Source organism: Glossina fuscipes, unplaced genomic scaffold (genome assembly GCF_014805625.2).
Source record: "Glossina fuscipes isolate IAEA_lab_2018 unplaced genomic scaffold, Yale_Gfus_2 60, whole genome shotgun sequence".
NCBI lineage: Eukaryota > Metazoa > Arthropoda > Insecta > Diptera > Glossinidae > Glossina > Glossina fuscipes.
Window position 1 is genome coordinate 4,364,938 of NW_023998432.1, and position 27,150 is coordinate 4,392,087.

The 27,150-nt window shown below is 37.7% G+C and overlaps 1 long non-coding RNA gene across 1 annotated transcript; it reads left to right on the top strand.

Moving 5' to 3' along the window:
* The first annotated feature begins 1,550 nt into the window (after positions 1-1,550).
* On the top strand, positions 1,551-10,573 carry LOC119637652. Its single transcript, XR_005247310.1, has 4 exons — positions 1,551-1,909; positions 1,986-2,104; positions 2,201-2,461; positions 9,382-10,573. It is a non-coding gene; the product is annotated as an uncharacterized LOC119637652 (long non-coding RNA).
* The last annotated feature ends 16,577 nt before the right edge of the window (positions 10,574-27,150 follow it).

A 27,150-nucleotide genomic window follows, 5' to 3' on the forward strand; every position in this document is an offset into this window, starting at 1 on the left:
TGATGACGCTGGATCGTGATGAAGATAGTAAGGTTATCTTTTAGGGGTTATTCATAATCAACTGGTCATATTGGTCTTATTGCCAATTGGTCTGGTCTGTTTTACTAAATAAAACAAAAAAAAAAAAATTAAATAAAATATTCTTATTAAATAATAATGTTGAGAAATATGTATCCATCAGGCGGAATGGGTTCTTTCCTTACATTATATCTTTTGGCAGTAGAGTAATATCGAGATTGGCGAAAAGTAACCATTTTATTTCAATTTTCAGAAAATGACTAAGAAGAAAATATTTAATTTTAAAACATTACATTCACTATAGATAAATACATATCTAAAATAAAAATAACAAATTTAATTTTAAAACACTATACATTCATTATAGCCAAATTCATAAATAAAATAAAAATACGAAGACAAAATTTATAGTTCAAGTTCACAATGAAAAGAGTTATTGAAAATAAATGCGAAAATTAAATTAACTTAAATTTAATCTTCATTTTCGAATTTACGCGAACGAATTAAATCGTTCTTTTTCTTGGTTGTTGCGATGGAACGACTTATAGTCATTTTTAATCTCGGTAAAGTCGTCTTAGTCGTCCTTGGGCATTGGTTCGATTGAAATTTTTGATCATGTCTGGGTGGCGCGTGATGAAAGATAGCAGTGCATTTACTTGTTCTTTTGTAATTGGAGCCCAATTATTAACGATTAGTGAAAAAACAGTTACAGTTAATTTTTTTATTTTAAATTATTATTATGATCTGATTTTCATAATTAAGCATTGGAAATTAGACCTTTTCTTCATATGAACTTCAATTGTTGTTTCATAAGTGGAAGTTCAAAAAATTGTCCCAGGCGGTCCAAATTTAGAATACGGAAATATTACCGCTAAGCCACTTAACGACGGAGTGGTTGAAAGAGTCGAACTATTCAAACTATTTTCAAGCGTTCATAGCGTTTGCGCCTGGATCGAGGCACGACATTATACCAAATTTCATCAAAATACCTCAAATTTTGCGACTTGTAGCTTGAACACAAAGGACAGAGAGGGTTAAATCAGATTCAGAAAATAGATCGGTCTAATAAAAAATATAATTTAAGCCCTTCTAGGTGTTATATACGTTCTCACAAACTTAATGTACCTTGTACCACAAGTGGTGGAGGGTACAAAAACTATGAAATATATATATTTATTTGTGTCAATGAGTATTGTAAAACAAAAAGCATATGTTACAACCAAGTGGGTCTACTTTTTAGATCTCATATAAGGAGTCTTATGGTACGTATTAAATTTTTGTTATATTAGAAATGAGCTTAAATTATTTTATTTCATTGTTTTAAATAAGTTAGTGGTGCTGGCACACGTGTGACCAAAAGTAATGAACAGACAAAAGGGCATAAAGTAAGAGTTTGCAGGGATTAGTAGTAATTTTAATTTTAAGGTTATTGGCAACCTTGTAGCAAATACTACAAGAATGTAAAAGGTTAGTAAGCTAGAGTTGGTTGAGAGAAATGAAATGAAAACAATTAATAAATTTTGTGAAGTAAAAAATTGGAGTTTTCTTTTAATGAATAAACCGCTGTCTGTTACGGAGTATTTTATGTAGTTAGTGTTCGTTGTGTAATTATTCTCGGCTAACAATAACTAACAATAAAGCTCATTATTTTAGCGTTGCCATTATATTCGTCTCAGCCGGGCTATCATCTTAAAATACGTTACATATATTTCCCGCCTTCGAGGCTTCTTTTTTTTGTTTAGTTTGTTGCCTTTTAACATGATGGTTTTTTTCGGATTTAACAAATCAAGATGAGCACACAAAGCTCTTTTGTTGAACATCGCATACGCTGGAGATGCTCGCGTTCTAATATAGGGTGTGTTTCTGTAATGCCGTAGAAATCTACATAAAAGTCTGTAAAATCGTCGTGATTTGTTTTGTCTGAATTTCTTTTAAGCTCATATATTATTATCTTATTATGTTTTCAGCTTGGCGGTTTGAGGAGGAATCGGTTAAAGGTGTTGCGGCAACATTCCACTATTTTTCAAAAATAATTTGAATATTTTTGATACAAATGAGGTACCGTTATCTAACACCAAGAGTTTGGGTAAATCAAATCTTGCAAACAACTGTTTAGATACGCCCATACTGGGGTCGTTTGTAATATCTTTACTAATATCAATAACTTCGTTTCATTTTTTAGGGCTGTCCACCGCTATCAAACATCACCGATTTATGAACAGATTGGAAAAATCTACATGTATTCTTTACCAACCATGGTCGTCAGATTACCATGTAACTAATTTATGTTGTCTAACTCTGTGGACTGCTGTGGCGACCAACAGCGTTCGCGTTCGACGATACCTATAGCTGTTGCATGTAAACAATTTACTACCTCTGCCTATTTATCCCTAAAATAACCAGTCAGATTAGCCGGACAATTCTGATCTCTTGTTGAAATAAGGTAATAAACGGAAACCGACACACTTTTTACGCGATCCAAAACATAAAATGTGTTTAACTTTTCCACCACTTTTTCCGATTCATTCTCCTTATCTTGTTAGAATTTGAAAAAGTATTTTCGTTTTCTCTTCAAAAATTTATACGAACGTCTTCGTCTATATAGTCCTATGCCAATTCCGTGTTGCAAAGATGCCTGTTGCTTCCTGACTTTCTCGTCCAAAAAACTCACATTGATATCTTAATAGAAACAATGAAATAGGTAGAAAACTATTGGGTGCCATTAGCCCTTTTCTCGGACCAAAGATACGTGCTAAAGGTTTATTACCCATCCGTATACATATTGTTGATATTTTTTAATAAAAGTAAAATTGAGAATTATGCTTCTCAATATCAGATAATCTCAATTCTATCTTTGTGTAACGGGGATTGAAACGGTCTAAGCAACTACCTGCCGTTAAGAGCGTTGTAAATTCGTCCACTGAGTCGGAACAATTTGTCGTCCAATTAAATTCTTGCTCCTTGTTGAAACTGTCATACAAAGGGCTTAACAAGTTTGCATTATGTAGTAGGATCCGTCTACAATAATTTACCATAACCAAGAAAGTTTGTAATTTTCGAATATGGGTAGGATACGAAATACTATTAAACTCCCTAACCTTTTTTGAATTGATTCGTAACTCGCTTTTGTCAGTTACTTGAGCCAAATATCTAATAGTTTTGCAATACATTACAGATATCCAACTTAAATGTATTGAATTTCCATTGAGCAGTGTTATTTTTTGGACTTCATTGTATAGATGGATTGTCATGAAATATAAACTGTTATATCTAATATTTAATATTTCGTAATGAAAATTCATTCATAATAGAAAAAAAAATACCTAGAGGAAACTTGAATCACTTGGATCTATTTTTGGACGTTATATGGCTATAAAGAATAATTTGTAGATTTTTACCATGGAAATATTTAAAAATTAACAAAATCTTTGGCAAGCAAATTGTGACGTTTTTATGAGAAGTATGCCTTTACATGAAAGCAAAGAATGATTAGAGAAAGAATGTATAAGACGAAGCGGTATAGGCTATTTAATGTTCAGCCTTGTCCATCTAAATCGTTTTCGCCAGTTTTTGTGAACACACAGTTGCGACATTCGTGGCTTTTGCATGTACTTATTTGGGAAAAACAAAAAGGCAACTTTTTGCTGCAAAACTGAATTGTTGTTATGTACTATCGGTTGCCAGGCTTATGCATGTTTGCGATGGCTTAGGGGTTCATTTGCAATTTGGTCCTGTACCGGGTGTAAGTGTGGCTCTATGCTGGTTGTGTACAAGCTTTTTTTTCTTTTTTTCCGTCTTATTTGTTTTATACCAAGTTTTATTATTAATTTAATATAAGTTTTGCTTTAATTGAACTCGACTGTTATTTGTTTAGTAGAGTTTCATGTATAAGTAGAATTAAAATAAATAAATAAATAAATAAATAAATAAGCATAATTTAGTATAGAAATTAAGTAAAGAAATAATAATAAAGAACTCAATTGTTATCAAACAATTGAAAATAAACAAGCGTTTAATTCGCTGAAAATTACAAGGCGTTAAATCCGCCCAAGGTTAAAGCTTTAGGGACCGTCTCATGCCGAGATTCATTGGCAAATCTATGAGACGGAAAGACTTGCCGCACTGAAGCCGAGCAGCTTAGGGCTAAACTGCGATACACTTAACATAAAGTAAACTTCTTTACATGGCGATCCTGCCAAATAAACCTTCCAAATTTTTTCTTCACATGGCGATCCTGCCAAATAAACCTTTCACGTATTTCTTTACAATATACCCAAATGACGCCTGTATTCCACTTGTTAGTTATATATTCATATAAACCTTGTAACGTCCGCGAACAAACTTAGGGTAGGGTGTCGGTCGGTCCGTGTTAGCCGAAAATATTGCAATAACGGCATCCCGCTATGCAAAATCGTATGATTTTGCGGTTCATTTCTTTTTTGCAGGAGTAGCGGCTAGCCGCTATGTAGCAACGCAAAGAAGAAGAAAAAAAAAGGAAAAAGAGAAAAAAAAAATCATGCGAAAGAGTAGTTTTTAGTTTAGTTTTTGATTTGGCGTGAGGAGGAGTTGATATAAAGTTTTTTGCTCTTGAAATCGAAAACGTATGCTTGATATCTATGTTTTCGCAATGAAGTAATCAAATCAAAATACGTCCAAACGAGGCAAAATAAAATAAAAAAAAAGGAATACAAATGAAACCAGTACAATTGTGAAAAATGTTCAATTAATCAAATATACTTAAGTTATACAATTAAGTTACATATATATATATACGTATGCACTAAATTGCATTAAATCTAAAAGTGACTGAATAATAAAATAATAATCGCTATTAATAAACACATATACGTAGTATACATAGTATATGTGTATTGAATGTGCACAAAACAAAAGCTCTCCCCTGAAAAAGCAGTTTGGAGTTGGCTTCGCTTACCTGAATGTGGTAGATTTGACGCGCTGAGAATAAGGGAGAAATAAAACGTGCATCGCGTAATAATTTAGTTAAAAAGCCTTATACGGGATATATATGTATATAAATACAATTAAGTCTATTTAAATTCTAAACGTAATAAGGTGAAAAGAAACAAATCAATTAGATCTCGGGTATTTCGAGTCAAACGAAATTTAAAATGCTATTATATCAAACAACAATAAAGTACTTTTCAATATAAAAAATTTTAAAGCGATCATCTAAAGAAAAACGGATTTTTTGATCGTCCCTTTTGTCTTTTTTCACCCTACCAGCCCTTTTTCATTTAAAAAATGAAATTATATGTGGAAATAATGATATTATAATCATACGAAATATTCCCTAATATTAATATTAATTAAATAAAACAAAAGAAAAAAAAAAAATGAATAAGTTCATAAGAAATGAAATTGAACGCTAAATTTAAAGCAAAATTATCAAAAACAAAGGAAAAGCCTTGCCAATATTTATACACCTTGTAATATAGAATATATGTAGAAACGATTGCAACAAGATGGGCAATAGCTTTGTTATACAAATGTTTGTATGTTATATATACCTATAATAAATGTATAAAAATACAATATAGTAAACAGAAAATAATGATAAAATTTGTGATTCGTTATCTTACAATAAAACAAAATTTGCTAAAACTGCTTATGTAAAAAGGAAAACGACGGTATCAATGAAATTCAGGAAACGAAAAGGTGAAAGATTTCAAAGAAATTAATTTACTTAATGTGAGTAAATAGGAAAAATTTATAACGTTTGAAAAAAAATTGTTGATGAATAAATTCTTGAGCAAACGTGTAAAAATTCGTTTTAACTAAGGAATAGTTTTAAAGGGAAAATTGGCGAATGTTTTAAAAATATTTAATTGAACAATTGCTTATGACCACACCATTTGCCATCACTATCACTGGAAATGTTGCTTATTAGAGAAAGGATAAAAAATCGCAGCGGTTCTGTTCGCTTGGACAAAATGCGTTAGGGGCTGGGGCGGCTACAAGATAAGAAAAAAATCATTTTGATACTGCATTTCGTCTCTGAAAGCGCAATAACATAAAATTTGGAAGAGAGTAACGGGTCTTGATCGTATCCTGTACTTGTGAAGCAAAAGGAGGTACGTGTTTGCCGGTACACCTGGGTAGCCTGAAAAGGACATCAACAGACTGCTGCTTTTATTCTTGCAAGTATTTTAATATTTTCTTAGCAGTACTTTCTTAGCCAAAGGCTTGCAGAGGCTTGTGCTTCAATATTTGGTTTAATATGTAAGCCTCGGTTTAACATATAAACGTTGAGTCGATTTTAGTTGACCACAATTTACAAGAATGCAATTACAGCCATTGTAGCAAGGTTACTTATAATGACAAACATGACGTTGATACATTAATATGGCAATAATTAGTTAATATAATGTTACGAAAATCCCAAATACAGTTCATTCCAACTATTTAATTTTCCCAGAAAATAAATTTCCGAGAGAGGGAAAAACCAGGTGAAAATCCGCGGCGCGTCATGCAGCTGTCGGCCGACGACGAAGATTGGCGGAAACGCGGATTAACGGATTAAAAATGAAGCCTTGTACTAAGGTAATAGCTTGTAAAACTGTATATAAACAGAATATTTGCAGAAGAAAGAGTCAGTGGAAAAAGAAAACTGCAGTCGAGAAATCAAGAGTACTGTCGAAATACATTATAAATAATCCTGCCCTTAAGGAAATTGATTGTAAATACAAGACTTTTGAAGGGGAAACTTGCAAGTGTATTTCTCTTATAAATAAAAGCTACAATCTAACGACGCGAACCGTCTTCAGAAAGGCAAATTTCGGCAAAAAATTTTACCCAGGCCATTAAGTACAAGCACATCCTCAAAATGTTTTTAAAGCAATTTTTCCCAATATTCCCCTGTTTTTGCAATGTAAATAAAGTAGCATTAAATTAACAACATTTTTTTGCAACAATCTTTAACAGGCCTCTCTTGTTTTGTTTTTAACGTTTTTTTCTTTAATTTAATTCTTCCTACGCACATAGCGTTTGCTCCTCAAAACTTATTCCTTTTCATTTAATTACAATTTTAATCACAAAAATATAGCCCAATCAATTTACTGACATTCCATTTACATCAAAGCCGTACTTTATCTCCCCGACCGCCATTCTTCTCTCCCTTCATTCTTTTCTCCCCCAAGCGTATCAATTGTTTAGAAATGTCAATCTTTCTTTCAAGCTACAATCTTTCTTTCAAGTTTCTTTTGCAACAAATATTACGAAACAAAAATTAAATGCTACATATCCTCGCAATCGCTTGGAATCCGGCGAAAGAGAAAATTGACCGTTTCCAGCCCCAGTAGTTTGGCGTTGAACGACCTACCGTCCTCCATTTTCTCCTTTAATAATTGAGTTTGTTCTGTTAATAATTGTTGGACGGTTTCCTCGAAGTGTCCGTCATTATAGATTTGCTTCTACTTTGCACCTGATAACGTACAATTTAAGGAAATTTTTATAATACCCAGCAACATAATGCATCTTGGCTTAAAGTCGGTGACTTATAAAATATGATTATATGCTTCTATTATTTATATAATACTATTTGCCTCTATGAAATTTGTTATGTTTTAATGTACATTTTATATGTAAACTAAACAGAATAGCAACTTAAGCAAAGCCTAAAAATTCTTCTTATTGAAGGAGAACAAAAACTCTTGAAGTCATCGTTAGATGACAAAAGATATTGTCAACAAGTTTATAATAAAAAGCTTTTCTGACTATTAGATAAAATCCTCGTTTTAATCGTAATCACCATCAGATATTAATTTTGCAAAGTTTTCAATGTGACCACCAGAACATAAGTAATTCATGTATATAATTTGTTAGAAGAACATGCGAAGACGAATAGGCGTAGATCTATTGTTTAAAAAAATAATAAAATTTACAGTTTCCTCAATTTAAAATATATTTCGTAATGCAATACCCAGCCAGTTGAAGTGCGACAAAGTTTTTGTTTTACTTTTTTTTTTTGCTACAGAATTATGCAAATTCAGCATAATTCTGTCGCACTTCAAAGTGGATGCATAAGACGGTATGCGAGCACACTACAATATATTGATTAACCCAAAACGATTTAACATTTAACAATATATAATATATTACTTATCTTTCACAAATATAAACTTCTTTTTCTGGTTTGTTGAGACTAAGCCAAACCAATATTAACGCAAAACGTGAGATCGTTTGCTTTCGAATAATTTGACAAGAAGAAGACAGTGTATATAACAGGTGTTGTGCTTACGTAAGCTTATGTTAATATTTACAACACCCGCTATACGCGATAAAAAGAGGCATTGTTCACGTTGATAGGAACGCTCCTTCAACAAAATACTTCAACCAATTTTTCATTAAATTGTTACCCATTGATTGCTGAAGTTACTTTTCTAATTCACACCCAACCGAAATAACGTCTTTCATTGTTTGTGCTGTGGTTTGTAAAATTTATATTTATAATTGTGTGCCACACTTTTAGTTTGCATGATTTCTATTTGACGTTCTATTTTATTCTTTTATCTTAAAGATAGTTCAGAACGGCTAGGCACTAGCGTTTCGATTATTGTTACAATATGTTATTGGGAATGCGCTTAAAGGCTTCTATAAACACGTGCATTGATATAGTATATCTAAAATAGTACCGACAATTTATTTTTTGTATGTAATTCATGCGGTTGATAACTTCCTCTACGCTTCTTTCTTAATTTTTTTTTCCCGTTACATAGGTGCTCTTATACATTATATATACATTATCGTTATATACATATAACCAACAGTAACAACGAATTAACCATTGATAAATATAAACTACATATCCGTTAACAATAGTGGCAAAAACCTATTTGAAAATTAACTTACGTTTTTGTTTTTCGCTGATTTTGCTTGCCGTGCGTGATAGCATTCAGCTTCAGATGTTTGTTTGGCTGAGTTAATTACTTTCTCTCACAACTGTCAAATTACGCAAAAAGTAAATAGCTTACGCGTATAAAAGAAAAACCCAACAAAACAAAGTTGGAAGATTTTTACAAATCTAACCAATCGTGCTGAACAACGCCACCAAATCTTTAAACAAAAAAAGATGTTCTCAGATTACGTAAGTTTGCATACAATTGACAAAACATGGTGTGGCTACAAGGCCGCGTGGTTAAAATTAATGACCAGAAATAATTGATAGTTCCCAGAGCTAGTCATGTATTCCATGTCTGAGTACTCTGTGCTCCTGCAGTTAACACACAACGCCCTACTCAAAATCATAGAGCTTGGGATCAATCTATACCACATATACCCTGACAATATAAATATTTTTTTTATTTCGAAAAAAAATTAAAATAATTAATTCGAATATATTTACAGCGAATTCCATTGCAGTCGACGCTTCCTTAAGCAGTAAACACACTGTCGTCATTTTCTCTGAATTCTGTAAACTTCAAGAAGTCGGTCCTGTCCACGCGGATTTCACAGCAAATAATATTTATGAAAACGCCCTGGCCAAAAATGTGCAAAAGTTAAGCCATTGCCTATAACGTACAGTAATGCGCTTCAGCAAACGAAACAACGCTAACAACAAGAAGCCCTTCCATCTCGATACGACACATATATGGTTTGCAGTGAACGTACTGTCTTCACATATGAGCGTATACGGGGTTTAGTAACGACATCCATCGACTCATTCACACAATATCGCTACAAGCGCACCAACAAGTCCTGCTCAAAACAAAACTCTCTTCGTCCCTTCTGGGGTATCACTCACGAAGACTCGCACGAATAAATAAAAATACGTTAACTCCCAAGGGTGACCATCCCTGCAATAGAAACTCTGCCGTCTTAAACCAACAACTTCATTAAGCTCACCTTAACATAAACACCATAACCTTTACATTGTTTGCTACAGATATCTCCCATTTGCTCAATCTTCAAAGTAAAACATCCACACTTAAGCGTATAAGCTCAGAAAAGGAAGACAAAGATTTGTAACGTCCGCGTACAATTGTAGTGCAGTGGCTCCGTAGGTCTGCTTTAACCGCTACTCTATCACAATAGAGTAAGTAAGATCGTAATAACGGCATGCCATTAAGCAAAATCGCATTTGCAAGAAGAACGACTTGCCGTTATGCAAAGAAAATAAAAGGGAGAAAAGAAAGAAAAAAAACCCTCATAATTGTTATAATTGTCTCTCTTGCTAAATAACTCTATTATGCAAGAGAGAACCTTGAAGAGAGGAAAATTCCAGAGTCCGTCTGTGTATTTTGAGCATATTAGTTGTTGTTTTCTTTTCGCCTTTATAAGAAACTATTGGAAAAAGAGGATAGAAACAATGAAGAACGTTTTTAGACGACGAAATAGTGTTGTGCCATCGGGAGTGTCTTTATTGTGCTGTCTGGGGTGTAAAGCTTGTGCTGTGAAGAATCTCACAAGTTGATCTCAATGTTTTTTTGAAGACAATATAAAAACGAAAAGAAATATTTTGCACGCATCACTTACATTTTAAAGAAAACAAATTTGTAAAAACAAGACAGCCACAATATTAAACAATAGAGAAAATAATCATCAATTTAATAATAATTTCAATTATATAAAACGAGAAAAGCAAAAATAATTCACCATCTACTACTCCCAGTCCAGAAACATGTAAAGGCATTATTATCAGTCATGAAAGGTCTATCATACAAGCTGAACGACGAGCGGAAACATCAGCAGCTTTAGCGGAAAAAATATGCACGAAGATCGCGAGAGAAACTCACCCTTATTACCAATGGTATGAAAACTGAAGCTTCACTGCAGCGTCAACGTACGTATCTTTATTAAAATTTAATGTAAAAGAAATAACAAAAAGAAAAGAAATATATAAAGAGAGTAATTTACTTACGACTTTGTTCAAAAAAAAAAAAAGTCTTAAATATGCTATTATTGTGAACGTGATTTAAGAGAATATTTTTGGAGATTTTTATTCAAAAATTGAACACATACATATATTAAATTACAATATTTAGTACTATTTAAAAAAAAGCAATCTAAACTTATGAAAAGTGTGCATAGGAGTAGCATTTCCTTGATATTCGTGGAAATGAGTAACAATAACAATAATAACTAAAACAGGAAAAAAGATATTACTTGGCTACGTGGTATACCCTACCGCTGAGGCGGAGTCGCTTATTTGAAGTTTAATTTTTTTTTTTGTCATGCGGCACGGCATGTCGTAAATTTCGTAAACGCCCCACCGCGCAAGAGATATGCCGTTGAAAGGTTTCTGAACCCCAACATACTCCTGAAATTGCAGATTATGACAATTGATTGACCAATGTAGTAATATACAGTCTTTAATATTATTTAGATATCAACACTCTAGAAATTGTGAACCCATTCGCCACTAAAGTCATACGATCCCTCCCTGAAAGCCAACAAACGGCTGGACCCATATCTAAGTTGTCTTCAAATATCTCACACTCTATTACCAATGGAAATACGCCAATTTAATTGCAGCAACGTGTGTAACAAAATAAAGCAACTGGAGCAGTATCTTTGCTGCCATATCATTTTAGTGGCATGTGCGTGAGTCATATTAACTAAGTTAGGTACTTTTTGAGCATCTACATTGGCTGTCCTACGCCTTTTCACATTGGTTGAAACTCACAACCTGACTTCTTGGTATGTTCCATTTCATCACGAGTTTGTGTGTGGTACCTACAGTTGAGGTAATTAAATCTACGCGCTTCAGCAGAATAGGCGAAATAGTCGTAAGCAGAACGGATTTGTATAATTTTTTGGGGAGTTGAAAATTACTCGGGCTGAAGATATATTTAGTTTCTCAACGTTGGAAGAATTACCGAATCAATTACGGGATCAATTCCTTTATTAAGTATCAAACTGGCCACAATGGTTTTTTTAACAAAATTTCCATGTGTTGAGATGGAGCCAATTTGAAAATGCTAACATGCTTCAAATCGACGGATGGGATTTTTGCAGGACGATAACTTTGGAGTTAGGCATTAGTCTTGACACGAATATTGCCTTTCGGGGGTACTGCTGTCAAGCAGATGTCATCCCTTTTGGGAACGTTAGTAATTGCGGGTAGCGAATTTTGAATTTATGTGCAGCTTGTCCGGCAGCAAATACACCCGAACAGCTCGGGGGAGAAACGGATTTATTATTTATATATATATCCTTTGGGAATGTAGACAGAGTAGCCTGCGAGGTTCTAGTAGAAGAGACACCCTTGTCAGCATAGCTGAAACGGGAAGGGCTTCCTGGCTTATTTGAAACTTATGTGTTACCAGTTGTGTCAACGATAGAGGAAACGCTAGTATTCACTTGGCTCGACATGATGTAAATAAACAATCAATACCGGAAAGCAACAGACAAAATAGAGCTTGTGAAGATAGAAAAAACTAAAACTTTGTCACATATTCAAAATGTTCTATTAAACTAGCGCTCAAACTTCATGCTATTAAAAGCACAATAAACAAAGAGAAAAATTGTAAACGCCGCAAACCAAGGTAGATGTTGGGAAACTACAACAAGCAAAACATAAGAAAGACACATTTTGACGAGAGCAGCATATGCTAACCGCAAAAACTAAAATAATATCAACACACAGAACAGTGCGATTTTTATTTCAATAAGTAAACACTTTTATAATTGTTTACGCTTTAAAGCCATACAAAGCAAAGTGAAAGAGGATTTACAAAATTTTCACAAAATAAAAAATATGACCACAACGCACGTGCAACAACATTTACATTAATGAGATATTTAACTCCCTACTTGCGAATGTTTCGATATTGAGATATGTAGACGATCTTGTTAATTCCAGCTGCCACTCTGGCCTCAATTCGGCTAAAGAAACCGTACAATCTACCTTAGATGTCATCAATAGGAACTGAAGGTGTCTAGAGCTCTCGTTGTTCATTCAAATGACAAAATGTCTAGTCTTATCTAAAAAACGTAAGAAACTTTTCACTGCACCACTTCACACCAGCGGCTGCAATGTACCATACTTGGAATCTTTCAAATGATTAGTCTTCGTCCTACCTAGACAACATTCCCTTGAACCTTGTAGTGCCACGGTCGTCATAGAATGGTTTTAACTAATAAATGTATTGAATATCATTAAAAATGTATTGAAAATGAAATTCCTGGACATATCTTGGATGTCATCCTCTTTGCATAACAAAATTATAGATTAGATTAGTCAGATCAAAACTAGGCCGCTCCTATTGGGAAATTCGGGAATTCGGAAAGAGATATTTTGAGGTCAATGGAAATGTGTCCGCCTTGCTTTAGACGCTGTAACGTCGGCGTATATTTCAAATAGAGTAGGTAAAATCGTAATGACTGCCCACCGTTATGGAGAACCTCTATTCATAACTCTCTCTCTAAAAAACGCTATCATACAAGAGGGAATTATGAAAAGTAAGAAGTCCGAAGCCCGTCCGTGTGACTTGAGAATATTGTTTCTTTTATGCTTTGATCTTGCTGTTGGTTTTTTGATGAGAGTCTGGAAGCAAACGTTCAAAGAAGAGGTCGTAAAAATTCGCAGAGTTAAATGCTTAATGGACACAAAAATTTTAGCAATAAAAAAAAACTGGACTGTCGGTGACGGCTTCGATGTGGCGCAGTTGTGTGCTGTTGCAGTCGCGTTTTCTGCTGTTGATGGGGATTGTTGGGTCGATAAGTGGCCGCAGAGCCTGTTGCCTGAGCAGAGCAGGGTGCTATCACTTCGATGGCGCGGAGCCTATTATCTTTGGCTTTCCGACATCGGGGGCGTCGGATCGTTGGCCGTTACTCCCGTCAGCTTTGGTGTACCTTTGGCTTTCCCGCATTGAATCGCCAGACCATTGGCTAGAAAGGTACTGGCCAACGTTGGCCACTATGGGCGCACCTTTGCTTCACAGACCCTTGGCTGTGGGTGACTTTTGTTGTTGTGTTGAATTTCTAGGCTGAATTGTTGCGGCAGTGGCCTCGGTAACCGTTTTGTGCTAACAGCGAGATCCACCTAAGCCGTTGATGTTGTTGATGCAAATATTTGTCAGTACGTTGTAATTGTTGTTGCTGCTGTCGAGGTAACAGCGGTTTTCTAAATCGTTGGCGGCGGCGGTTGCCAGGTTACCGCTGATGGTTGACGTGAGAGCCGTTGGTTGTGGCCGGGATTATCGATGTGTCGAGTTTTAGGGATATCGTTGTGTTAAACTTTCGTTCAGGTTGGTGCGGCAGTGGCATCTGTGACCATTCGGTGCCAACGGCTATAGCCACCTGTTACTGTTGTTGTGGTAATAGTTAGGATTAACGCTAATGATGTCGCGGTTGTGATAGTTGCTGTCGTGGATGTTGCGTTGGTGCATGTTGATGCTCTTGGTGATTTCGTTGCGGCTGTAATGCCGTTGGTGTTTATGTAGATGTTGGCTGCTGTCGTCGACGTAGCAGCGACTCCGGATCCACTGACGGCAACGGTCGCAATGTTACCGTGGTAGCTGGCAGGTAACGTAGTTGGCTGTGGCTGGGGTTGTGTTGTTTTCTCTTGTTTTTGTTGGATCGACTGCAGTTGCTGTGATGGTGTTGTTATGAGTATCTATGGAGGTGAGGGTCTGCCCCTCCGCTGGGTACGGGTAGCTCAGAGTTCGGTGACGGGCTTGGCGTCATGCACATGAACGTGCTTTAGCGCCCGTGTAGTTGTGTCCTCGACTTGGATGATGTTTAGGGATTTGAATCGCACCACGGTATAGGGCCTTTGAAATCGACGTACAAACTTGGCGGCGAACTGGTTGGCCGCTTTCGAAATTGGGTGATGGCGGATTAAAACCGAATCTCCGAGTTGGGGTTGCCAACGGCGGCGATGGGAGTTGAAGTACCTTCGCTGTTCGGATGATGAAAGCTCGAGATTGCGACGTACGCTAAAGATGACTTCCTTTAGAATCTGGGCTCGCTGCCGCGGTGACTGGGGCTGGATCGGCACGCCCGCGCGCCCTTGGTCGTAGAAAGCACGTGGCAGTGTGGGTTGGCGCTCTTGGATAATGTATGTCGGAGAGTAGCCGGTGGAATCTGAAATCCCTGTGTTCATCGCTAGGGCGATTTCCGACAACCATTGGTTTCAAGCGGCGTGTTCGTGTTGGCAGAATTGCGCTATCGTTGTCTTAACAGTTCGATTGACTCTCTCGCAGGGGTTTTCCCGGGGGATGTATAGTGCGGTGAGCCGGTGTTTGACTCCGATTCGTTTGAGGTAGGAAGTGTTTACTGGTGAATTGCATTTCGTTGTCGGTGACATTTTCTCGCGGTGTACAGAACTTACTAAGGATGCGCTCTCGGAAGGCATCTATTAGCGTGACTGCAGTGGCTCGTTTGAGTTGGACTAATTCCATCCATTTGGAGAACTGGTCCACAAATACCAGGAACATCGTGTTCCCCGCCTTCGTATACGGTGGCGCCTCACGAAATCTGCACAGACTGCCGCCCACGGCTCCATCGGCAGGGCCGTTAACATTTCTCCGGCCGGCTTCTACTGGATTGGTTGGTATTGTTGGCAGCTCCGGCAATTCTGTACATACCAGGCGATGTCTCGGTGCATCCCAGGCCAGTAGTGACCGCTGCGGACTCGTCGTGTCGTTTTACGTACAACGAAGTGCCCCGCTGTGTATTCGTCGTGGTTTTCCCGCAGTATCTCGGTACTTGCGGGTGTTGCTTCTCCTTCGTGGCGATATAAACCTCCGTCGGTAATGACAAAATCGGGAAACTTCTTGGGTTCCGACTGGACCTCTTGTAGTTTCTTGGCTAGCCACCGGCATGCTACGGATGACTCGGTCTGTGTCACCACGCGGTTGAACTCTTCGGGTGGTTGTCGAGATAGCGCGTTGGCCACGACATTTTTCGTCCTGCGCCCGTAAACGATTTCAAAGCCGTACTATTGCAATTCTAGGGCCCATCTGGCTAATCGGTCCGTCAAATTGTCCATGGAGTTCAGCTACTTCAGGGAATTGTGACCCCTACAGGTATGGCCTCGTTTCCCGGACGCCGAAGATTATCGCTAGGCACTCCTTCTCTGTGGCCGAGTAGTTTTTCTCGGCGCTATTCAAATGTCGGCTAACATATGCGATCACGCGCTCTTCCCCGTCGATTTGTTGCGTCAAGACCAGGATGGAGCTCTGGGTCAGTTTGGCTTTCAGGATTTCGGACGCCGTTTGCTGTTCTTTTGTCCAGCGGCAGTGTTACCTTCTTTACCTTCTTTAGGAGTTCGGTGAGCAGCTTCGAAGGAACTGCGAATTCCTGTAAGAATGGGCTGTACCACGAAGCCATGCCAAGGAATCTTTTGATGTCGCGGATGCTCGTGGGTATCGACATCGCACTGGCGGCCATTTCCTCGGGGTCTGTTTGAATACCCCGTTCAGTAATCACGTGGCCCAGGTATTTCAGATTTCTCCTAATAAACTCGCATTTCTCCACGTTGATTCGTATATTAGCGGCTCTCAGGCGGCTCTCGGAGATTAGTTAAGTGCTCTCCCAGCGTCTTTCCGATGGCGATGATGTCATCCAGATAAGCAAATGCGTGTGGCTCCATATTCGGGCCGATCACGCTGCCTAGGGCTCGTTGGAACGTCGCGAGCGGTGATGCCTTACACGCTCGGCTCGTGGCCTTGAGCAGGATTTGCCAATAGCCGTCTTTAAGATTTAGGCTGCTGATATATCGGGTTTCGCGTAATCGGTCGAGGGTGGCTTGAATTTTCGGTAACGGGTATGGGTCGGGTACCAATTTGCTGTTGAGATGGCGAAAGTCCATGCACATACGCCACGTACCATTCTTTTTACGTGCTAGGATGATCGGTGAGTTGTAAGGACTCTTAGCGAGCTCGATTTGCGCATTTGCGATCCGTTTATTGACGTTGGCGTTGATCACCGCTTGCATAGCTGAGTTGTGGGAGGCGTATCGTAGTTTGAACGGTCGATCGTTTTTCATGACGATCTTATGCTTGGCGAGAGTAGTGAATCCTTGCAAATTCGTGAACTTCGGCAACTTTTGCTGCAAGAAGCGCTCGACACATCGCTGCTCTTCCTTCGTATTCAATTGCGGCCCCCCAGTTGTATGATGATCGTCTATTATAGTCCGCGGGCGTTCGGGGAACGCATTGGCCCTGCAACGCGTCTGGTTCTACATCGTCTTAACGCCAAGCTCCCCTGTAGGCGCTCGGCTCGGAGTCCCGTTTGGCAGGCATGTAGCCGTTTTGCTTGCGCATTGCAGCTTAGCCCCAAACGCCTTAAGGAAATTAAGCTATAGCGGTTCTGCTGCCTCAGGCATGACAACAAGATGAAGATGTGTTGCCCGGTCTCCGAATTGGGCCGGACACATGAACGCGCTGCTTTTCTCCAATACGATCCTGTCACTGACCCCTAGGCGGACCTTCATTCGGTGCGCACCTCTTTTACACGTTTTTTCGATCCCGCGCTAGGGTTTCTGCGATGAAACTGGCCGTCGCGCCAGTGTCCACCGTGGCGACGACTCGCCGGCCAGCAACAATGACGGTCGCGTTGATCCGGCTCTCTTCGAAGCGTAGGTCCGTGCCATCATAAGTAGTATCTATATTTCGTTGGCCTGGCCCTGGCTGTGGGTGAGGGTTGGCTATGAGCGTTAACTTTTGGACATTTGCAGCTTGTTTTCCCGTTGGATGTTCTTGACCGGTCGCATAACTTGCTATGGGTTCCGCCTTCGCCAAATATGGATCGTAGTTTGGGGTTTGGTGCCGCTGGTTACGCTAGGGCCGACTACTCGTAGGCTCAAGGGATATGTTCCCATCTTGGTGACCAATATTGTACAGCAGGCGTGGGTTTTGAGGTATCAAGAGCTCCCTGCTTCGTAGCGCTGCGTAGCAGGCTTTCGGGGTTTTCCTTGTCAGGAAGTTGGTTGCCGCTATTAACTTTACTCGTGGAAGAAACTTGTTGTGTCGGCCGATTGTAAGGGTGGTAGTATTGGGTCGATTTAGGGTTATCTCGGTGTGCTGGTTGGATAGGATTTGGCCTTCGTATTGCGGTGTGCCCATTTGATGGCATTCTGTGTGGTGGGCATGGAGCGTTTGCTAAGTTGGCTGATATTACTGGTCGCGAGGTTGTTCTGTCCCAGAGCCTATTCCCCATCGCTGGTGGTGGTCCCCCCTGTAATTTCCCCGTCGACAGGAGTCGATGGTCCGTATGCCCTTCAGCCGTGGGTCCAGCAGTATAAGACCTGTGGGTTCGGGCAATCATAGTAGTGGTGGCCGTTCTGACCACATCGTCGACACGCCGAAGGCATATTACAGCGCCTCGTGTGACCTTGGGTTCGGTGCCCGTGTCCCGTGGTTTGTTGGGTCACGCCGCTGAGCGCCGGTCTGGGGTTCTCTATTAGCTTCTCGGAGAACTTCGTGTGATCGTCGGGATCGACTCTAAGTCGCTGGCGAGCTCCATTAGTTCGGCTAACGAATTGAAGTCACGGCGCCGTATATATCACGGGTATACGGGTTGGGCATTCATATAAATGCGTTCTATTTGTTGGTCCTCCGTTATTAAGGTATGGCGCATCATGTCTTGTAGAGCCAGCACGTAGTCGTGGAACTTCTCCCGCGCCCGTTAGGTACGTCGACGAATGTCATCTTCGAGTCGGTCGAGGTATCGTGGTAGTGGGAAGAATCTCATAAAATCAGCTCGAAACTTCCCCCAGGTTGTCCAGTGTTGTTTGTTGGTGCGATACCACTTCAAGGCTCGGTCTCGTAACATCACCACCATGGTGGCTGGCAAGCGGTCGACGCTATATGCCTCGGCTAGTTCCTCGACCCGCTCGATGAAGGCAAGCGGCTCTCTATGGTCGGCGAAGTTGAGCCCCCATCTGCTGGCCACATCGATGATCGGCCTCGCGTCGGTCGTTGCCGGGAAAGCTCCGCCAATCGGGTCGGCGAGCTGGATGATTTCGCAGTTGTTGTTGGATGATTTCGCAGCTGTTGTTGGCTGGTTCCAACATATTAGAATCCAGAATTTTGCTATTTGGTGAGATGCTGCAGAGGGCGATCGCGATAATCGAAATAGTATTGGCCTAACCTGGAAGTCATGACCGCGATGGGGCAGCTGTCGAATGTAATGTATTAAAACGCAAGCCTAACTAAAGTTAATAGCATAATTGATTAAAGGAGGATGGGACTGCCCTGGGCGCTCTGTTTTTTTTTGTGTGTGAATGTTTTCTTGTTTTTTTTTGTTGATTTTTCTTTTTCTCTTTACTATTATTTCTTTTGGATGGTTTTGTTCTTTCTGCTTTATTTATTTTGTTTTCCATTTGTTTATTCTTTTCTCATCAGCCCTTACAATTTCTATGCTGTTAGTAGCTTAGGTCTTAATATTTTCTTGTGACAATATCTATTTGTGGTTTGAGTTCTTTATACGAGAATATATAAAAATGTGTTACCAACTTGAAATTTTTAAGGCTCGAGACGAATACAGAAATAAGGAATACTGAAACTCTATCAGTGTTTATTTCCTACTATTCATCACGTAAAGGATCGAAATTATTAGCAGATTAAGAAGGCTTCTCCAATCACCACGCTAGTAGTATGTGCATGCGTGTGCACGCTTTCATTTAGGGGTAGCTGCCCCCTAACTTATAAAAAATAGTTACGGGTATTAATTGTTTGCTTCAATGCGAACGTTTAGGGTTCTTGCTTTTCCTTCTTTTTTTTTGGAAATGGTTTGCTTTCTTGACTGATTATACCTCTACCCTAAATTTCTTATTATTCTTTGCAATTTCATGCAATTTTTAAGTTGTGAATACGAGATTACATTACTTTTCTGAAACTTAAATCTATTTTCCAAATTTTGGTAATTTTCGATCAATATATTGATCAACCATATATGCAACTTTGTATTTGTATTTCAGAAGATTTCCCACGTTCTTTAGCAATACGTTGTTACAAAAGAGTTTCCCTCAAATTTTGAACAGTGGTGGTCCTACTAGATGGTTATCACTTCCTCGCCCGTATTTCGATTTTAAAGGTTTGGTAAATAGTTACAGTGCTGACTGTAATTTTTTTCTATAGCAGCAGGGCTTTCAGAAGTAGTCTACAGATTTTCGACGATGATCAAAATTTATTTTTAAGTGGAGTAAGTTCGGGTGTCACTACGGTACCGGGATGCGTGAAACTTTCGGCCTATAAGAAACCTTCTAAACTGGAAGTGTGGGCCATTTGCGGCTGTTGCGCAGGTATGATTTAATTTTTTATTGGAAGGAAAAAGTGCTTCGCTATCGACAAAGCTAATCTGATAATGAGACGAAATTGTAAAAATATAGAAAAATGACGCGCGTGTAATAAGATCTTGTATAATGCAATTGTGTGTTTTGCAAATTCGTTCATTTGAATTTTTTTTCTTTTATATTTGATTTCTCTTTCTATCTTTCGTTTCTCCATTCACTTTACACATGAATTCTACAAATCTTTCTCTCGTTTTTCAAAATGGTGACACCCGTAGAGCCAGAGTTCAACGTCGACGTTTGTCGGTATATTTTCCCAAAATATTCAATAGGAAATATTATGAAAATTTTGCCTTCCTTCCTTTTTTTTTCTTTTTGTCTTTTTTAAATTCCAAAAGGCAATTATTGCAAATTCTCTTATGAATTGGTTTGCTGTGGCATGTAAGACGTTTTGTTCTTGAGATGTTGTGGGATCAAGCTACCTTTTCTATGTATTTTGCAATTCTTATCGTAATCAAATTTTGTATTTTAACTTTGAGATGCGCTTTAGCCTTTAGTTTCTTTTATCATATTTTATGGAATGGCAAAACATGCAGATAAAGGGAATTAAATGCGTAGTTAACATATTTCACAAAGATATACTAGGATCCTAGGACTCGTGCTTTTCTTTGCGCAAATAACGGCGCTTTGATGTAAAGAGGCTCTGATTAAATGGGTGGATTTTCATCGACGACTTAATAAGTTTTAATCCACAATTTAAGAATAAGTTCTTAATAACGCATTGATGATCTATTATCTTTCACCGAAAAATTATTATTTGTTTAAATATTAATTGTAAAGATTTTTTAACAATTCCTAGTAAATTAGCCTTTAACCACAAATCGAATAATTCGCGAAAATATGCGACCTCCCTCACGAGGTAAACGCGTTAACTAGGGTCGTTGGCCACCAAAATTTGCGTTCTTTCAAATCGAACTGTTGCTACAGATTCGGCTGGTTTGCGCTATGCACAACGTAATTATGTTTCGCTGTTACGTTGATAGCAGCTGTTAAATTGCGCATGGCTTACATATGCGGAATTTTGCTTTTGTTGTTTTTTCTGAGTTTTCCTATGATTATTGTGTTTACTCCTATCGTGATGCTATTATCGCGGTAGTATTTGGGATTTCTGATTGAGTGTAATTTAATTTATATTAAAAGGAGGAGAAGTATTTCGCTATCGCTAGTTAAATTTTCGCATAGGTTTTCCTTCCCCCTAAGAATATGTATTGTTGTTGGTCGGGTAAAATTCTGACATTTTCTGCGTCTTTTGCATATGTGTTGCTTACTGACCTGAACTCACACCCTGTTGTAGTGGTAGAGATACCTGTTGTTGTTGTTCTTGTTGTTGTCCTGATGTTGAAGAATTTGTTGAAGTTATTGTTGTTGCAGTTGCACTGGTTGTTATGCTGATGTTTGGTGAAGTTATTGTTGTTGTTGCTGTATTTGTTGTTATTCTGATACTTGATGAAGTTGTTGTTGTTGTTGCTGTGGGCCAGGTGGAAATGCGTTGACGATGATGGTGTTACTGCTGCTGGTGTTGCTGTCGACTTGGACACCTAAAAGAAAAGGAATATTAGTGTTAGTTTTATTTATTGTAAAAGAAATTAAAATTTTGGTTTAAATTCTTCCGGCATTCCTTTCGTTTGGTTGGTGTTGCTGCTGGGGGATCGGCGTTGTTTAACCTCTTCCCACAAAACTTGGTTCAGGCTTTCGGAATGTTTAATTGTTGCTTTCTCTATCGTTATTGCCGTTGCCGTAGTTATTATTGTTGTAGTTGTTATCAGATTGGTTGTAATCCTCTTGTGTGTGTGTACGGGTGTCCTGTCCTTTTTTTCTTTTTCGTTATTTTTTTCACAGCCTGTGTATAAGTGTTCCACTTTTCTTCATTAGCTGTTCCTTTTTGTTCACTTTTATTTTGTTCGTCTCAAGCTATTTTGCTTATTTTGAATGAAAGTCTTTAGTCTTTTTTTTCTTCAATAGTGATTGCGACCGTTCTTTTATATTTTGTTAAGCCTTTATGACCTTTTACTTTGTTATATTAATTACCCATGATGAAACCCATCTTTCGTTTCATTTTTTTTTTTGTTCATTGTTTTTCTCTCAACTAATTCTTCTTTTTTCCCACGTTTAAAAGCGTTGATGTTGGCTGGCGATCAAAATGCAAATGCCGTTTTGCCTTATTATGTGCAACCATGACGTCAAGTTTTTTTTTTTTGTTAATTCGCCTTAAGTAACCGTTTTGCGGCGACCACTTTGCGGTATTTGCTTAAATACAGGCTCTTATGCATTTCGTTTTCCTAATGCTTGGAAATTGTTGTTGCCTTGTATAAAAAAATATTAGTTTGTGAATTTCTGATTTTGGTATTTGACGCGATTTTTGTTTATATATCAAAATTAAGCAATTTTCTTCTTTTTTTTTTGCTTAAATGTGTAGTCACAAATTAGACAATATGTTTTGTTTTTCTATTTTATTGTTTATGGGCACGTTTTTTGTTTTTGTTCTTGTTTTTTTTTTTTTTTTGAATATTTGTTTTTGTTTGTCAAGTCTGTTTTTTGTTTCGTTTTCATTTTTTTTTACATGAAAAGTTTATTTTTGTTTAATGGTGATGTCGATTGTTCTTTTTATCCTTTTCTTTTTTTTTCATTTTACCAATTTTTTTTTTGTTTGCATTTCACTTCACTCCGATTTTGGAAAATGAAGAGTACCTGCTCGGGCGCCATTTGCGAGGACGTTTCGTCCCGTTCCCTAAGGGCGGGGCAGTTCAGCGGCCCAGGGAAGGAAACGCAAGAAATTCATTTGTTACAGAACTCTTCATTTATTCCATATTATTCATTTCACTTCTCTACTCGACGATTGAACTAAGACCGCCTTCTCGAGACTCTCCTGTCGACGACCTTAACAGGACTGACTTACCTAAACCTAAAATTAGCGTATTCTACCCTATTCTATTCTTACACAGTTCCTATGCTATCTTAATCAATTCTTATTCTTTTCCTATTCTATCTTAATTTATTCTTACTCTCTATGTCTATCCTATTCTTATTCTATATCTATCCTATGCTTATGCTAACTTGCTAAAGTTCAGAAAAACATGAATTAGTCCATAAGAGCCATCCAAATCGACATCGAAGCGGAATATTGATGATCACAAAGTTTTGCTGTGCATGCGGTGGGATTAGCAAAGTGTAGTGTATTACGAGCTGTTGAAATCGAATGAAACTATTTCTGGAGAAGTATACTAACGTCAACTAAACCAATTGAACAATGTATCGCAGCAGAGCAAACCAGGAATAGCGGTTGAGAGACGAAAAGTTATCCTCTTGCGTGACAACAATCAACCACACATTTAAGAACTTGTACATGGTTTGGCTGGCACACCGTTTCGAAATGTCGCAGAAGCGCAATAATAGAACAATTTTTTTGTAGAAAATTTTTTAATATATATCGAACTGCATTCGGATGATGAAAACGGCTTAGAATTACTTTCTTAGATTATTATTCAAAAATCTATATTAAGTCTATTATCCAAGGTCGATGACGCATTTTCATCAAAGAGCAGATATTACCAAACAAATTGAGATTACGGCGTCGATATCATCGTAGAGCTTTCGCGGTTAAGGGGGATGAAATAAAATGTAGAGAAATAAACATATATAAATATCAAATATATAAATAATACATAAATTGAAAGATATAAAATTTGTCTTCTATTATATAATATTATTTGCCTTTACCAAGTAAGGAAAATAATACCAATAAATTTGTAATATTTTAATATACATATATTATGCACATTTTGCCGATTATTTCTCCCATAATTAGCTAAACTAAAAACAAAATCGACTTAAGCAACAATTCTTCTTATTGATTATACACTAAAAAAACTGTTGCAAGCGAAAGAAAGACGTCACAAAATATTGTCGAAAATCTTGCACAGAACCCTAATACATAGTAGTATGAGCCTCAAAAAACACGAACGATTCGCGGCTTCAATACATAATTTTTTCCATCTGGGGTTTGTTTGTGCTTACTACTGCTTTGGTTGGTATTACTTGATGACGTTTTATGTACATACGACGCTTTCATAGTACCTATGGCTTCACTAGGTTTTTACCAAAGTGGAATTCTAATTTTGTTCAAATTTTTATAAAATCTCACCGCTTGTCTAAATTGTTTATACATCTAGCATTTTTTTTTTTGTTGGTTTACTTACTTTTACTTCGTTTCTCATTTCATAGACGAGTCGACTTGTGTTCAGTGTAGTGCGTGTTTTCTATTCGTCTGCGTTTTTTCAATTGTTTCGGTGTTTTTGTGTATTTAACTTCTGTCTTTTCAGTGTTATTGCTAAAACTGGTTAACGCGGATATCGCGTATGTGCTTTTGTTTCGTCTATATATAATAAAAAATAGAAAACAAAAAACAAAATAAAAAAAAAAAAAAATTGAAAACATTTGACACTTTTCTTTAGTAGTTCCCAACCTTCTTGCACAGTTCCCAAACCTTTTCAAGTGAGTGGTTATTTCAAAAATAATAATAAATAGACAACAATAAGGCATAATGACCCCGGAGCCGCCAGACAAAAACCCGAATAGATTTTATCTATTAAGTGATACATCCCCCCAAAGAAAAAAAAGTAAAAAATCAGATTTTCCGGTGTTGCCGATCAGCGATATAATCCCTATTGATAAAAAATATATTGTTATTTCTTCAACCGATGCTCGAATAACAATTTCCCAAATTAGCCCTTTTGCTATAAAAAAAAGCTCTAGATAGCATTACAACATACATCGACTCGATCTCGATTCTACGCGATGGGAATTTACTGGTCCTCGCTGGGAACCCGCGCGCAACCGAAAAACTAATAAAGGCCAATTCTTTAGCTAATCTATGTGCTATTTCAGCTAAACTACATGAGAAACTTAACTCGGTTCGAGGCGTAATTTATGCCCCTTGCTTAAAGCATGTGCCGGAAGATGAAATTGTTCGCGAAATGGGCATTCAAAGAGTGACTGAAGCATATAAATTAACCAAACTGAATGATGACGGAAAAACACGCTCTCCTACAGGAAGGATTATTTTAACTTTTGATCGTTATCGATTACCGCGAACAGTTGATGTGGCGTGGCATAAATGTAAAGTAGAACTATACATCCCAAATCCTATGAGGTGTAAAAATTGCCAACGCCTGGGTCATACGGCAAAAAGATGCACTAATGCTGCATCTTGTGCTAACTGTGGTCATCCTCCACATACTGTAAGCTGTACCCGTAGTTTCTGCATAAATTGCAATGATCAACACTCAGCGTTAGACAAACAATGCCCACGTTTTGTACAGATGCGTGAAATATTAAAAATCAAAACAGAAAATTACTGTAGCATGGGCGAAGCGCGACGCACATACCGGGAAAGAAATCCATCTGTAGCCCATGGAATTGGCAAAAGTAATACCTATGCTGCTGTTGCCTCGCAAATCGAGCCTAGTAAGACTTTAACTGCAACTGCTTCCAATGAAAAACCTGTTCCACCATTAACCAAAAATTATATTGCGAAACCAGTTACATCACTTGCCAAAGATAATATTGAAAAAACCAAAGCAACTGCAAATATTGAAAAAATCCAAACAACAACATATATGCTAAAATCTAATATACCAAATTCTCCAGAATCTCACTTTACTCAACATATCACAAGTGGTAATGAATCCATTCTTTCATCCATTAATCAACCTTTGAAAACCAAAGCAACTGCAAATATTGAAAAAATTAAAACAACAACACATTTGCTAAAATCTAATATACCAAATTCTCCAGAATCTCCAGCTCTCAACTTTAATCAACAAATCACAAGTGTTAATGAATCCATTCTTTCATCCCTCAATCAACCTTCAATTTCAAATTATTCACGTGCGCCAACCCGTTGCGTTTCAAATGTACCAAATCACCTAAATACAGATTATTCTGCTGGTAAGAATAAATCATTCACGAAAAATTCCTATAGTGACCTTCTCGACGGAGACGCTGACATGTCAACTTAACCCTCCCTCCACTCTGCTTACATGTCATTACAATTAAATAAAGTTTTTAAAATTCTACAATGGAACATTAAGGGACTTATTAATAATTTTGATGAACTCCGTACACTCATAAATGATTTTAATCCAACCTTTTTATCGCTTCAAGAAACCCATTGTAAAAGCTCTTATAATCCTATTCCACCCAAATCATATACTGGATACTTCACGAATGCTGATCAAAATTCATATTCCAAACAAGGAGTAGGTGTTTTTATAAAATCAAGTATACCTCACAAACGCATAAATTTAAGCTCAAATATACAAGCCGTAGCGATACAAATAATGTTAAATATAAAATTTACAGCGCTTTCGCTCTATATTCCACCTTCGCAATCGTTTTCTCAGCAAGAACTCTACAGTTTATTCTCCGTACTTTCCCCCCATTAATTATATGCGGCGATTTCAACAGCTGGAATACCATCTGGGGCTCAACAGTGAACAACACTCGCAGTACTGTTTTAGAAAAGGCCTTTTTTCAAAGCAACCTTTGCGTTTTAAATGATGGAAAACCAACGCACTTCTCAACTCATCATACTTTTTCACATATTGATTTAACATGTTGCTCTCCATCACTTCTTCCTTTGGTGTCCTGGTCTATTTCTGATGATCTACACAATAGTAATCACTTTCCAATCATAATCGATCTTAAACTTTCAACGTCCTCTGCTACTCCAGCAAAACAGGCCTAATTCCTCCTAGATAAAGCGGATTGAATCAATTACTCCAAACAGGTGGAGTCATTTTTGAACTCAAAGCCATTTAACGGAAACTGCAACCATGATGCTGCTATTATGTCTAAATCGATTCGCACGGCTGCTC